Consider the following 10,371-nt stretch of genomic DNA (forward strand, 5'->3'; position numbering starts at 1 on the left):
AAGTGCCTCAGAAAGGTTGGAGAGTGGATAGATGTTTATAAGACTAAAAATAATTAGTTAGGATACAGTTAAAAAGGCTATTAACCCTCATGCTGCAGGGCATCTAGCAATCACTAGCTGGGGTTGGGAAGAAATGCTCCTCCATGGTAGAGAGCTGTATAGCCAAATTCAGGAGCATTATGGGTTTTGCTGCTGCTTTTGAAGCCCCTGGTATTGGCCCATGCCTGATGTGGGTTACTTGACTAGAAAGATCAGTGGTGTATTCTAGGGATGGGTTGGTAACTAGACTTTGATTTGCCTGTAATCCAGCCCTGGTCTGTTCTGGTAAGGCAGTGACATGGCGAGCCTGATTCTAACGGGAGATTGTCGGAGCAGAGAGGTTTGTTTGCTTTGCTGCTGAAAGGCGCCTCAGCGAGAACACGAGTTGGAGTGTCTTCCCCAAACAATGCCCTATTCAGCTCTTCTCCAGATGCATGGCAGCAGCCTTGCAAGCTAAGTAAACAGCACTGCTGCTCCAGCCACCACAGGGCCTTCCAGGTGCCGCATCCTCAGAGCACAGACAACCGCACACGTGGGCCTAGGAGCCTGTGGCTGCTGCACCTGCCAAGTCCCACCACCACTTCAGGGCCCCTCCCCTCCATAATAATCATGCAGCTCTAACGCCCTCCTCAGTCACACTGCTGGTGTCTGATCCCAGGAGCTGGCTTGGGTAACAGGGGCAGGCGCTCCTGGGCGGAAAGCACCGTCATGTGTATTTGATTGCAGTATCTGTCAGTGCGCCAAAGTCCTTGCTCAGTCCCCCTGGCCCAGGCAGAGTGCCCGCTGATGTTCCAGCTGGGTACAGTGAGCCTGGCTGAGTTGCTCTTGGACCCCAAATGGGATAAGGAGACAGGCCTGGCTGAGTGGGACAAACAGAGCAGACATCTGAAGGGAAAGCATGGCTAAGCCCCAGCCACTACGAGATTGGATAGGGTAGTAACTAGGGAGTGGATTTCAGTATGACCAGCAGCTTCTCCGCCCATTTGAAAAATGTCCCTTTAAGAGCTAACTAGACTCTGGACTCTGCCCTGGAGAGGGAAAAGGCCCTTTGCTCCAAAGCTGCTCTAGCAGTTGGTATAGCCCCCGAGGCTGCACCATGCTTTCTCCACAAGCCGCAGAAAGGATGGGGGAATCCATGATTGATCCACCGATGCCTCCCCAGCCTGCCTGGCCCACGCAATCCCCCTGCACGCAGGCCCAGCAGGGTTCCGGGAACTCACAAAGAGCACTGCTGCAGGGCGTGTGCAAGCCTCGGGAAGACACGTGGAATCCTGCTCCCATCCTGTGTCTGGCACCCCTGCATTAGTTCCTCTGCCTGGGGGAGGGGTAGACAGGATTGGGCCAAAAGGAGAGGAGCCAGAGACTCCATGAAGTCCAGTAGAGACTTCACTGTTGCTGATCTAGTTTAGATGGGAGGTAGCCAGATACTAAGGTGATGGAAGGCAGGAGAAATCAAGCTCCGTGCCTATTCGTTCCTGGGCTGTTATTTTATGAGCGCCTTGGAGCTGAAAGTTGACTTGCTTCATCAAAAGGGGAACGTCAGGGGCTGCAGCTCCTAATTTATCCACATGCTGGAGAAGGCATCCTCTCTGCAACCCACAGCAACTTCCTGATCCCAGCAGGTGGGCCCACTATGCCATGCACTGTGCAGCCAGCTAGAGAAACACAGCCAGGTGTTACTAGGAGTGCGGAAGAGCCCTGTCCTCCATAACCTAGACCCCGCATCCCATGGCTGCAGAGGGTGTGTCCATCTGTCACCATGAACCCTGCCCGCCCCCCCAAACTCTGCCCAAGGGGCCGGCACCCATTATTTTCATGCCTGTGTCTGATTCCAGAATGCTGGCAACGAAGGGAGATTTCCCCCTTCATTGGCATGCAGATCCCTGCAGTACCTGGCTCCCCCTTATCTCAGGTTCCACATGGATGGCTCCATTGTCACCAGTGAAAAGAGTCCATTTGTCAGCATTCAAAACAGGTCCTCTCCGGTTACTGTCCCCCCTCCCCACCTCTCTCTCCCCTTCCTTATTCCCAACCAGCCCTCTGGACTCGCTTCCAGCACAGAATCACAACTCTGCTAAGCCATGTCAATAGCCAGGCTGGGCGGGACAGATGAGACTCTGGTTCATTTCTCCTTCCTTTTTGATTTTCTCTCCCTGTAGCTTTGTTGCAGTGGCATGTTTCTGGATGTGAAAGCGTGTATGCATCCAGCACATACCAGAGAACACACACACGTACATAGACACAGACCCCCTACAGAGAACGTGTGTACACACACATGCCACATACACAGATCTTGCTTATACTCTACTGGTTGCATACTGAGGCTAAAGAGAGAGAGAGAGATGTCACTCTTTTTTAGATAGGTACTTCCAAACCAAAACAGTGCACGTACTTCTTCAGCGATAAATGTGGGCAGACAGATCAAAATACATATCCAGGTATACACAGGTGCACACGCCTGCTCAGACACAGATGTGGTTATTTATTTCTATTGAAAACGCAGCCAGCCGAGGCAGAGACTCCAGCCATACGCACACAGGCTGCCGTACAAGTGCACACACAGATAAACACCCACCAAGAGGTGCTTTTGGGGAGAGGAAGGTTGGTCTCACAAAGCACAGGACTCGGAGCCAGGAGCTCTTGGTTCTGTTCCTGGCTCTGCTGTAGATAGTCCTGCTCAATCACTGAACGACTCTGTGTCTCGTCTTCCCCAGCTGAACTAGAGCCGGTATGTTATGTGAATTCTGGCCATAAGCAGATAGGATGGGCTGGATACTGGGAGAGGATTTCTATGATAAATACAGTGTTCGCTGCAATGCAAGCCCAGCTGCTGCCATATAACAAAGGGCTTTTATAGTCAAACACGAAGAGAGGTGAATTATGTCCTGAAGTGACTTGATATCCCCCAAAGAATTTCTGGCTGTTACTGTGCAGTGGTATTTTCTTGTAAGCCTGTAAAACTCACTGGCAGCAGAAACAGCCTTTCCAAGGACCAGCTGTGTCAGGACTGCTCTTGGTTGCCTCAGGCCATGCTGGGAACGCAGCACATCTTTAGAGAGTGGTGTCAAAGGAAATGGGGCTGCCTCTCCCACAGGATGCTCCAGTGCTTCCACTAACACTGCATTTCCTCTGCACGCACAGCCCCCGCCTTGCTTCAGTGCCTAGCCGGCAGACAGACCTTTCAGTGCAGTCACTGATGTGCTGCTCCATCCCATGCAAAAACAGCCATGTGCATGTCCTAAGACCCTAGCTGGAGGGTCTGGTCTGAGCATCAATCAGTTGCTTGTAGAACTGTTGTGTAAGTAATGTAGCAATCTATATTTCTACAGGGTTTTTTCTCCACTAGGATCTCAGAAATACATGGGGGCAGTGTGGTCTGGTGGCTAGGAGTTAGGAGAGTTGGGTTCTGGTCTCGGCTCTCTCACTGCATCACTGTGTAACCTTAGGTAAGTGATTTAACCTCTCCGGGACTCAGTTTTGCCCTCTGTCAAAAGGGCTGAGGCTGCACGCTCTCATGAAGCCTGATGAGGTCTATGGATGGAAGCACAAAGAAGGAAAGAGAGCAGATAGGAGTCATCACTTGACTATCAGGCAGTTTATTGGGTTTGGGTCTTTTGGATGAACCTTAAAATCCAAGGCCAAAATTTTCCAAAGTGGGTGTCTAAAGTTAGGCGGTGCTAGGCTTCCCAGGTACCCAGCGCTGGGAGGCACCTCGCTACCACCTGCCCTTAGTGCGAAGAGGCCTTGTCTGTGCCTGCGGGGGGCCAGCTCCCTGGCTCCACCAACCACGGGCCCCGCAAGCGCTCCCCTCTCAGTCTGAGGCCCTGCTGTGTGTCTGCAGGTAAGCAACAGGCTCCTGTCCAAGCGTCCAACCAGGGCATGTCCAGCCCCTGTTTCACCATCCCCAGCTCTGCCATTCCCAAAAGAACCGTGTGCCATAGCTTACCAGTTACTCCTCAGGCTCCCTGCTCCGCGCAGCACTCCTCACTTAGATTTGGTTAGAGTGAAAACAAGAGCAGAGATTCAAATAAGAGCAAGTAGGCGGAACCAATGAGTTATGTCTGCCACAAAATCATAACGTGGCTTCTAGAGTCTAGGCTTAACTGGCAAGATGCTCCTTGTCCCATAAAGATTAGCTCACCCAACGTCTTTCTCCTAGAGTTTAACAAGCAGATTGGCATTGCTCCTCCAGTCATAAGACAAGCATGCCAGTTGCCTGTCCCCTAGGTCAGTAATTCTCAACCAGGGGTCCGGGGCCCCCTGGGGAGCTGCGAGCAGGTTCGGGGGGGCTGCCAAGCAGGGCTGGCATTAGACTTGCTGGGGCCCAGGGCAGGAAGCTGAAGCCCCACCACATGGGACTGAAGCCCGGGGCTCCGGGCCCCTCCACACAGGGTTGAAGCTGAAGCCTGAGCAACTTAACTTCACAGGGCCCCTGTGGTGTGGGGCCCAGGCACTTGCCCTGCTTGCTCCCCCCACCAACGCTGACCCTGGCTTTTATACGCAGAAAACCAGTGGTTGCAGCACGACGGGCTGTGGGATTTTTATAGCCTGTTGGGGGGGGGGGGGGCGGAAAGGGGGGTCTCAGGAAGGAAAAGGTTGAGAACCCCCTGCCCTAGGTGAAGGAGACTCTGTGTTCGCTGGCATGCTCCTGCTATACCAGACTAATTCTTCGATCCTAGTCGTAAACGATACATCCCCTCCCCGCTGCTGTGGGTTCCTTCCTGTAGATTTTTGTGATCTCTTGTGGACTTCGCCATCTTGATTAGCTGGTGGCTCCCTGTGCAAAAAGATTTGATGGTAAGACTCACAATACACAATGGTTAGCCAGGGAGATAAGTGTCTCCTACCCCCTGCCTGAACAGAACCTGTTGATCCCCTTCTGGTGACCCGTCTTAACTTACCTACCTTAAGAACATAGTTTTTAGTGGGGATGGGGATACATAACTCCTTAGATATCATCTGTACGTACACTTCGCAATGATTAGGATGAGGAGTGCATTATTGGCTGTTGGTAGAGACCTCACACCCACCCTTTAGCATGCCGTTATGGAGACGTCAGACCCAGGGGATGCCTATATATCCCCATGCACCTCTGGCGGTTGGCACCAACGTGTCCCTGGGTCACAGGTATCTAAAGCCATATTTAGTCACTAAGCATGCCACGTTTGCTTTTTTCAAAGGGCAGTGACAGCTGCCCTGGCCCTGCAGCTGTGCCACACAGGGGTCTCCCCAGGTCCCACTGGGCTGACAGTATCTGAACAACTCACCTCTAGCACCGAACCGGCCCCGTGGGCAATGGGTACCAAGAAAAACACGCCTGCTCGAGCACTGTGGCTTTGCCAGGCCTCCCACCTGAACACAGTAGTTTTCCAGCACTGTTCTCTGTTACCTGTTAGTCAGTTAGATGACTGTTAATGAGCTTGAGGGGCGGATGCTCCTTAACCCACAGGCAGGAATATGAGGTGAGCAGAGCTCTAGGCTGAGTCACACACCCCCTTTGCTGCACCTTTCTTTGCAGAGGTGGCAGTCTTCACACGTAGGAAGAAACCGGGCTGTAGAATGTCTCTGCTGGTTGAGGATGATTCATGCGGTGTACTGCAAGATCTAGGAAATGTGTGTGGCTGTAGCTCTCTGTATCTTGATCTCTGTATCTACGGAGCACTTAGAAAAATCAGCCATAAAACAGTCAACTAATCTCAATCTGAAGACGGTGGCGCTATCGCCCCCATGGAATATCCTCTCCCTCATCAGCTGGGGACCCAGAGAGCTACAGCTCAAGAGTCACTCTCCTTAGCTGTCCCATTCCCACCTCCAAGGACTGCCAAAGTCTCTGAGGCAAGAGGGAGTCATCAGGACCTGCTATTTCTAATGTAAAGAACAAGGAGGAAAAACCGTGTGAATTGGCTGCAGGAGGCTTTCTTAGTGTGATGTGTAAAGGGTGTGTGTGTATTTATTAGCTTTGCTGGTCACCTTTATGACCAGGGATCCAGAACATATTGGAGAGTGAAAGGGAATTAGTTATTGGATCAGGAAAATACAAAGTAAACCTATTTCCTTCTATGTAATCTGGCACTCCGAAGGGTATTTTATTTCCTCTTTGCTGAGGCTTGTTGATTACCTAAGATCTTCTTTTATTTGCCCCTGAGATGCCGGGTGTAAGGCAGCAGGTAAAAGTAACAGTAGTGGAAAATCTGTTGGAAATAGCCAGGATATCAACAGTCCACCTTCCCTTGCCTTGGAGAAGATCTGGAAGCCCAAGAAGTGGGTCTCCTAACTACAGCTCCACCATTTGGATCCAGACCCAAACTTCCCAAAGCTCTAGGTGTTTGCTTAGGCCTTTCTCTGCCATGGAGTGAGCAACCCGGGTTAGACAGAACCATACTTGTGAGCAAGGATGGGCAATGCGTCCCCACCCCTGGGGTAGGGGGTCTAGGCCTGAGCCTTCCTACCTAATCTGATCTCAGGGGAGAGAGATCAAAGCTGGGCAGCTCACAGGGGAGGAAGGTGGTTTGCCAGGCTGCAGAATTCCATGATAAACAGTAACATGCTGTAATTGTCCTCCAAGGGTCGGTGGCAGCACAACACAAAACGCTCCCCGGGCTGGCCAGCTCACTGGTGGCCAGTGGGGAATCCACCCAGCAGGAGGAGAAGCATCAAACTCGGCTCTGCCACGGGGGCTGGGCTAAGGAGGAAGATGGGCATGGCAGCCCAGAAGGAAGGGGGATGCTACCACTCCTGCTTGGGCCAGACTTGTTTTTTGTGTCCTTGTCCCAGGCAGGAGTGGGCCACGGATGAAGCGAAGGAGGACTGGGGCACCGTTGGAACCAGAAGATGACCAGAAGATTCCCCACCAGCTGCTCCCCCAAAGAAACCAGAGACACCAGCGTCTGCTTCGTGCTTCCAGATCGTGAGTGACTCACAAACCATGAACAGTGAACACCATTTGAGTGAGGCCCGTGACCCTGCTAACCTCCTCTTTCCCCCATCCGCTTTGCCTTCTGGGCTAGGGTGACATATGGTCCATTACCAGCCGCTGGGTTATTTAGGATAATCCATCACTTTCTGCCACCCGCCTGGGATCCTTTGTGGACAAGGTCATTCCTGATGGGCCTTGCTCACATCAACCTTAAAACCAGGAGTCACCGCAGGGTCTAGCCCATCTGCCTGTTCTGCTCCCCTGGCTGCGTTAAGTAGCTAGCTGGTGATCCTGAGGGACAGCCCCAGTGTGTGAAAATAGCCTCTTTGGGGGCTGATTAAAAAAGCACGTTCTCCTGTTCTGGGGCAGCTAGAGATATTGGCTGGGATGGAGCCAGGGACATTCAGGGCCTGATCCACAAAGGTATTTAGGCTCCAAACTTCCACTGGAATCAATCTGGGCCTTAGGGCTGGATCCAAAGCTCTTGGAAGTCAATGGAAAGAGTCCTATTGATTTCAGTGGAGATTAGATCAAGTGCTTAGTAGTGGGCACCCCATTACCTCATATCTGCTGCTTCTCCTACCTTCCTCCTTTCCTCCCTTGGCTTGTAAGCCAATGGCGGTCAACAGGACTCTACTCCCAGGCCTAGCGCAGGATCCTCTGTTGCTCCATGCAAAAGGGTAATCCTACTCGACACCTGATACGGTTTCACCATGGAAGTACCTCTGGGGTGTAGCTGTTCTGCTAGGAACTGTGAGGAGCAAAACAGGGTGTTACATGAGATGCCCTGGGCACAACATCAATAGCATCTGTCTCAATCCAGGCTTTTGGGTGAAAGATTCAGTATGGCCAAGAGACCATTTGTGCATATTTGAACAGACCGATCCATGGTTCATGAGGTTGGTCTGGTCCTGCATCAAAAGCATTTTCCATCCTACTCTGCATCGTAGAACAGGTTCTGTGAAGCAGGTGCCCTGACTCCCATTTAACATGTGGAGAAACTGAGGCACGGATTGTTTCAGTGACTTGCTCAAGGTCAAATAGGAAGCTTATGCCAGAGGTGCAGGATCAGAACCTGTGAGGCCTGACTCCCAGGCTGCTCTCACCACTAGACAGCCCTTCCTCCTGTTAAAGCAATCCCATTTAGAGAAGAGAACATGCGACCGACGCATACCTGTCTTTCCCCCTTTGCTTCCCATGCCAGGATCTTGCCTCCCTTCTCCCAGGGCGACCCACTCATGCCGCAGGAAACAAGTTGACATTCACTGTTAAGCATTGGTGATTTGCTTTGTGGTGTCTCAGCTCCTCCAAAGACCGGAAAGGAGTCAGCATTCCTCATGCCAAAACTAAGAGGTAGGGGTCATGGCCCACCCTCTCCAGAGCTTCAGGGAAAGAATGGCCGATAGAAGGAAACTCCAAAGGCAGACAGACACGCTGAGGGCCTGATTCTGCATCCCAGAAATGCACTGAATGACTAGACAGCCCCCATTTCCCTCATGCAAACGGATCCCAGACACAAGCACTTGAAGAATTAACTTTGGCAACATGTTCTTTGCTTGTCAGGCCAATAACGTTATTGAAACGGACTGTGAATAGAGAGAAAGAGAGGGAGGCCGAGAGTGTGATGGCTCCATTTTCCACTGCACTCAGCAGGGGGAAATTCCTCCAACCCACCCGCTCCCCACAGAGGCTTTTGTGCCCAGAACACCACGTGGCGGGACCAAAGTGTTTGTTCTGCTGCTGAATTGCCCTGACTTCTCCTGCTTTCTTTCGCTGACTCCTTCTCATGCGGGGCATGAATGGCCTGTGCTCGTAACGCACCAAATCCTCTGAGCCTGAAGCGGCTGCTTAGACACTCAAGCCAGGTGGGGCAGTAAATCTTCAATGAGGATTCATACCTCCTGTCCGAAGAGTGGCACCCACAGCCATATGCACGGTGCGTCCCATTGGCGGGGCAGAGCTCAAGAGGGCAGCGCTGCAGGGGACGCTGGGCTGGAAGGCTGGGGCTGAGCACGGCACAGGCTTGGTGGGTGAGGCACTGGGCCAGCGGCTGCAGATGGGATGACTCCACAGGGAATGGCGGTGACCCCAGGGATCTCCCCGGCAGCGTGCTGGGCTCAGTGGATGCCGAGCCTGGGAATCACTCCACTCTGGGAGCGTGACTCCGTTTTGTTCCCTTGCTCCAGGCAGGAGTTTTGTTGGAGAAGAAACTTTGGGCTGGAGCCCGCAATGGCACCATACATTGTGCGTACCATGTCAAAAATGTCCGGGGCCAAGGTATGCAAACAGAGCCAGACGTCTAGCACTGACTGTGTGCAACAAAAGGTCTATCTGGTGTGTCTGTGCACGCGCGTGTGTGTATGGGTGCCTTTTCTAGGTGTCCGCTTGGGTTTGTGTGTGCAAGTGTGAAGTCTTGCTTGTCTGCCCGTCTCTGTGTGCACATGTCAAATCACCGTGTGCATGTCTTTGTGTCTCCCGTGGCTGGGTACGTTTCTCGGTGATGTGTGCATGGCCGTCTGTGGGTTTGCATGTTTGCTCTCCCCCCCCCCCCCAGCTATGTGCTTGGGCTCCTCTTTGTTACAAACAATGCGGATCCTTCTGAAGAGACAGACACCCCTCTCCACCAACCAAAGCCCGAGCCCTGGACCCTGGGACCAATGAATGCTGCAGCGACGGCCCCCTGTGTGAAGGGGAGGGCAGGAGAAGCCTCCAGCAGGAGCTGCATCATTTTGGGGAGAGCTGCGGTAATCAGCGATGTCTGGTGGAAGGGAACGCAGCTGGGTTCTATTCCCCCCCTTCTCATGCTAGTGGCCTAGTGGGGACTGCACTGCTCAGAGCAGGGTCTAAATTCAGGGCCCGCACTCCTCCCACACCTCTTGCGAGATGCCGGGCAATTAAGAAGCCTGGAGAAATGCTAAGACCGGCCAATTTCATGCTCCACTGGCTCCTCGCTGCTGCTTGTCAAAGAGAATCTCTCCCCCTCCAGTCTGACAGCATCTGGCATTCATTATCCAAATCAACCCCAGGCCGTCAGCAGGGGATGGAGACCTCCACAGCATTTCAGCCTCTCCCAGCCCCTACAAGCAGAGGGAGGGGGGCATATCAGGGCCAATCTCAGCTCTCTGAAGCAGTCGCTCATGTATTGGGGGGGCATGAGGATGGGATACAGCACCCCCCCCTTCCATTCGGGGTCATTGTCCCACCTCATCTGGCTCTGCTCCCGCTCTTTTTAGCTTTGGCGCACCCAAGTATGATCTCCAAGAGCTGCAGTCCTTCCCTTCCAGCCCCTAAGGAGGACAGCATCATTCACATGAGGACCAGAGTTGGGTTGCATGACACCTGAGGGCTAATCCTCTGGTGTGCTGAGCATCCTCCCTGCCCATTGCCATCAATAGCTCTCAGCACCTCCCAGGAGC

At 52.8% G+C, this 10,371-nt stretch overlaps 1 long non-coding RNA gene across 1 annotated transcript; it reads right to left on the bottom strand.

Moving 5' to 3' along the window:
• Positions 1-4,714: 4,714 nt before the first annotated feature.
• Positions 4,715-9,480, bottom strand: LOC141994360 (uncharacterized). Its single transcript, XR_012641108.1, has 3 exons — positions 8,854-9,480; positions 7,539-7,706; positions 4,715-4,816 (listed from the first exon to the last, which is right to left on the bottom strand). It is a non-coding gene; the product is annotated as an uncharacterized LOC141994360 (long non-coding RNA).
• Positions 9,481-10,371: the final 891 nt, after the last annotated feature.

This window comes from Natator depressus, chromosome 10 (assembly GCF_965152275.1).
Source record: "Natator depressus isolate rNatDep1 chromosome 10, rNatDep2.hap1, whole genome shotgun sequence".
Lineage (NCBI taxonomy): Eukaryota > Metazoa > Chordata > Testudines > Cheloniidae > Natator > Natator depressus.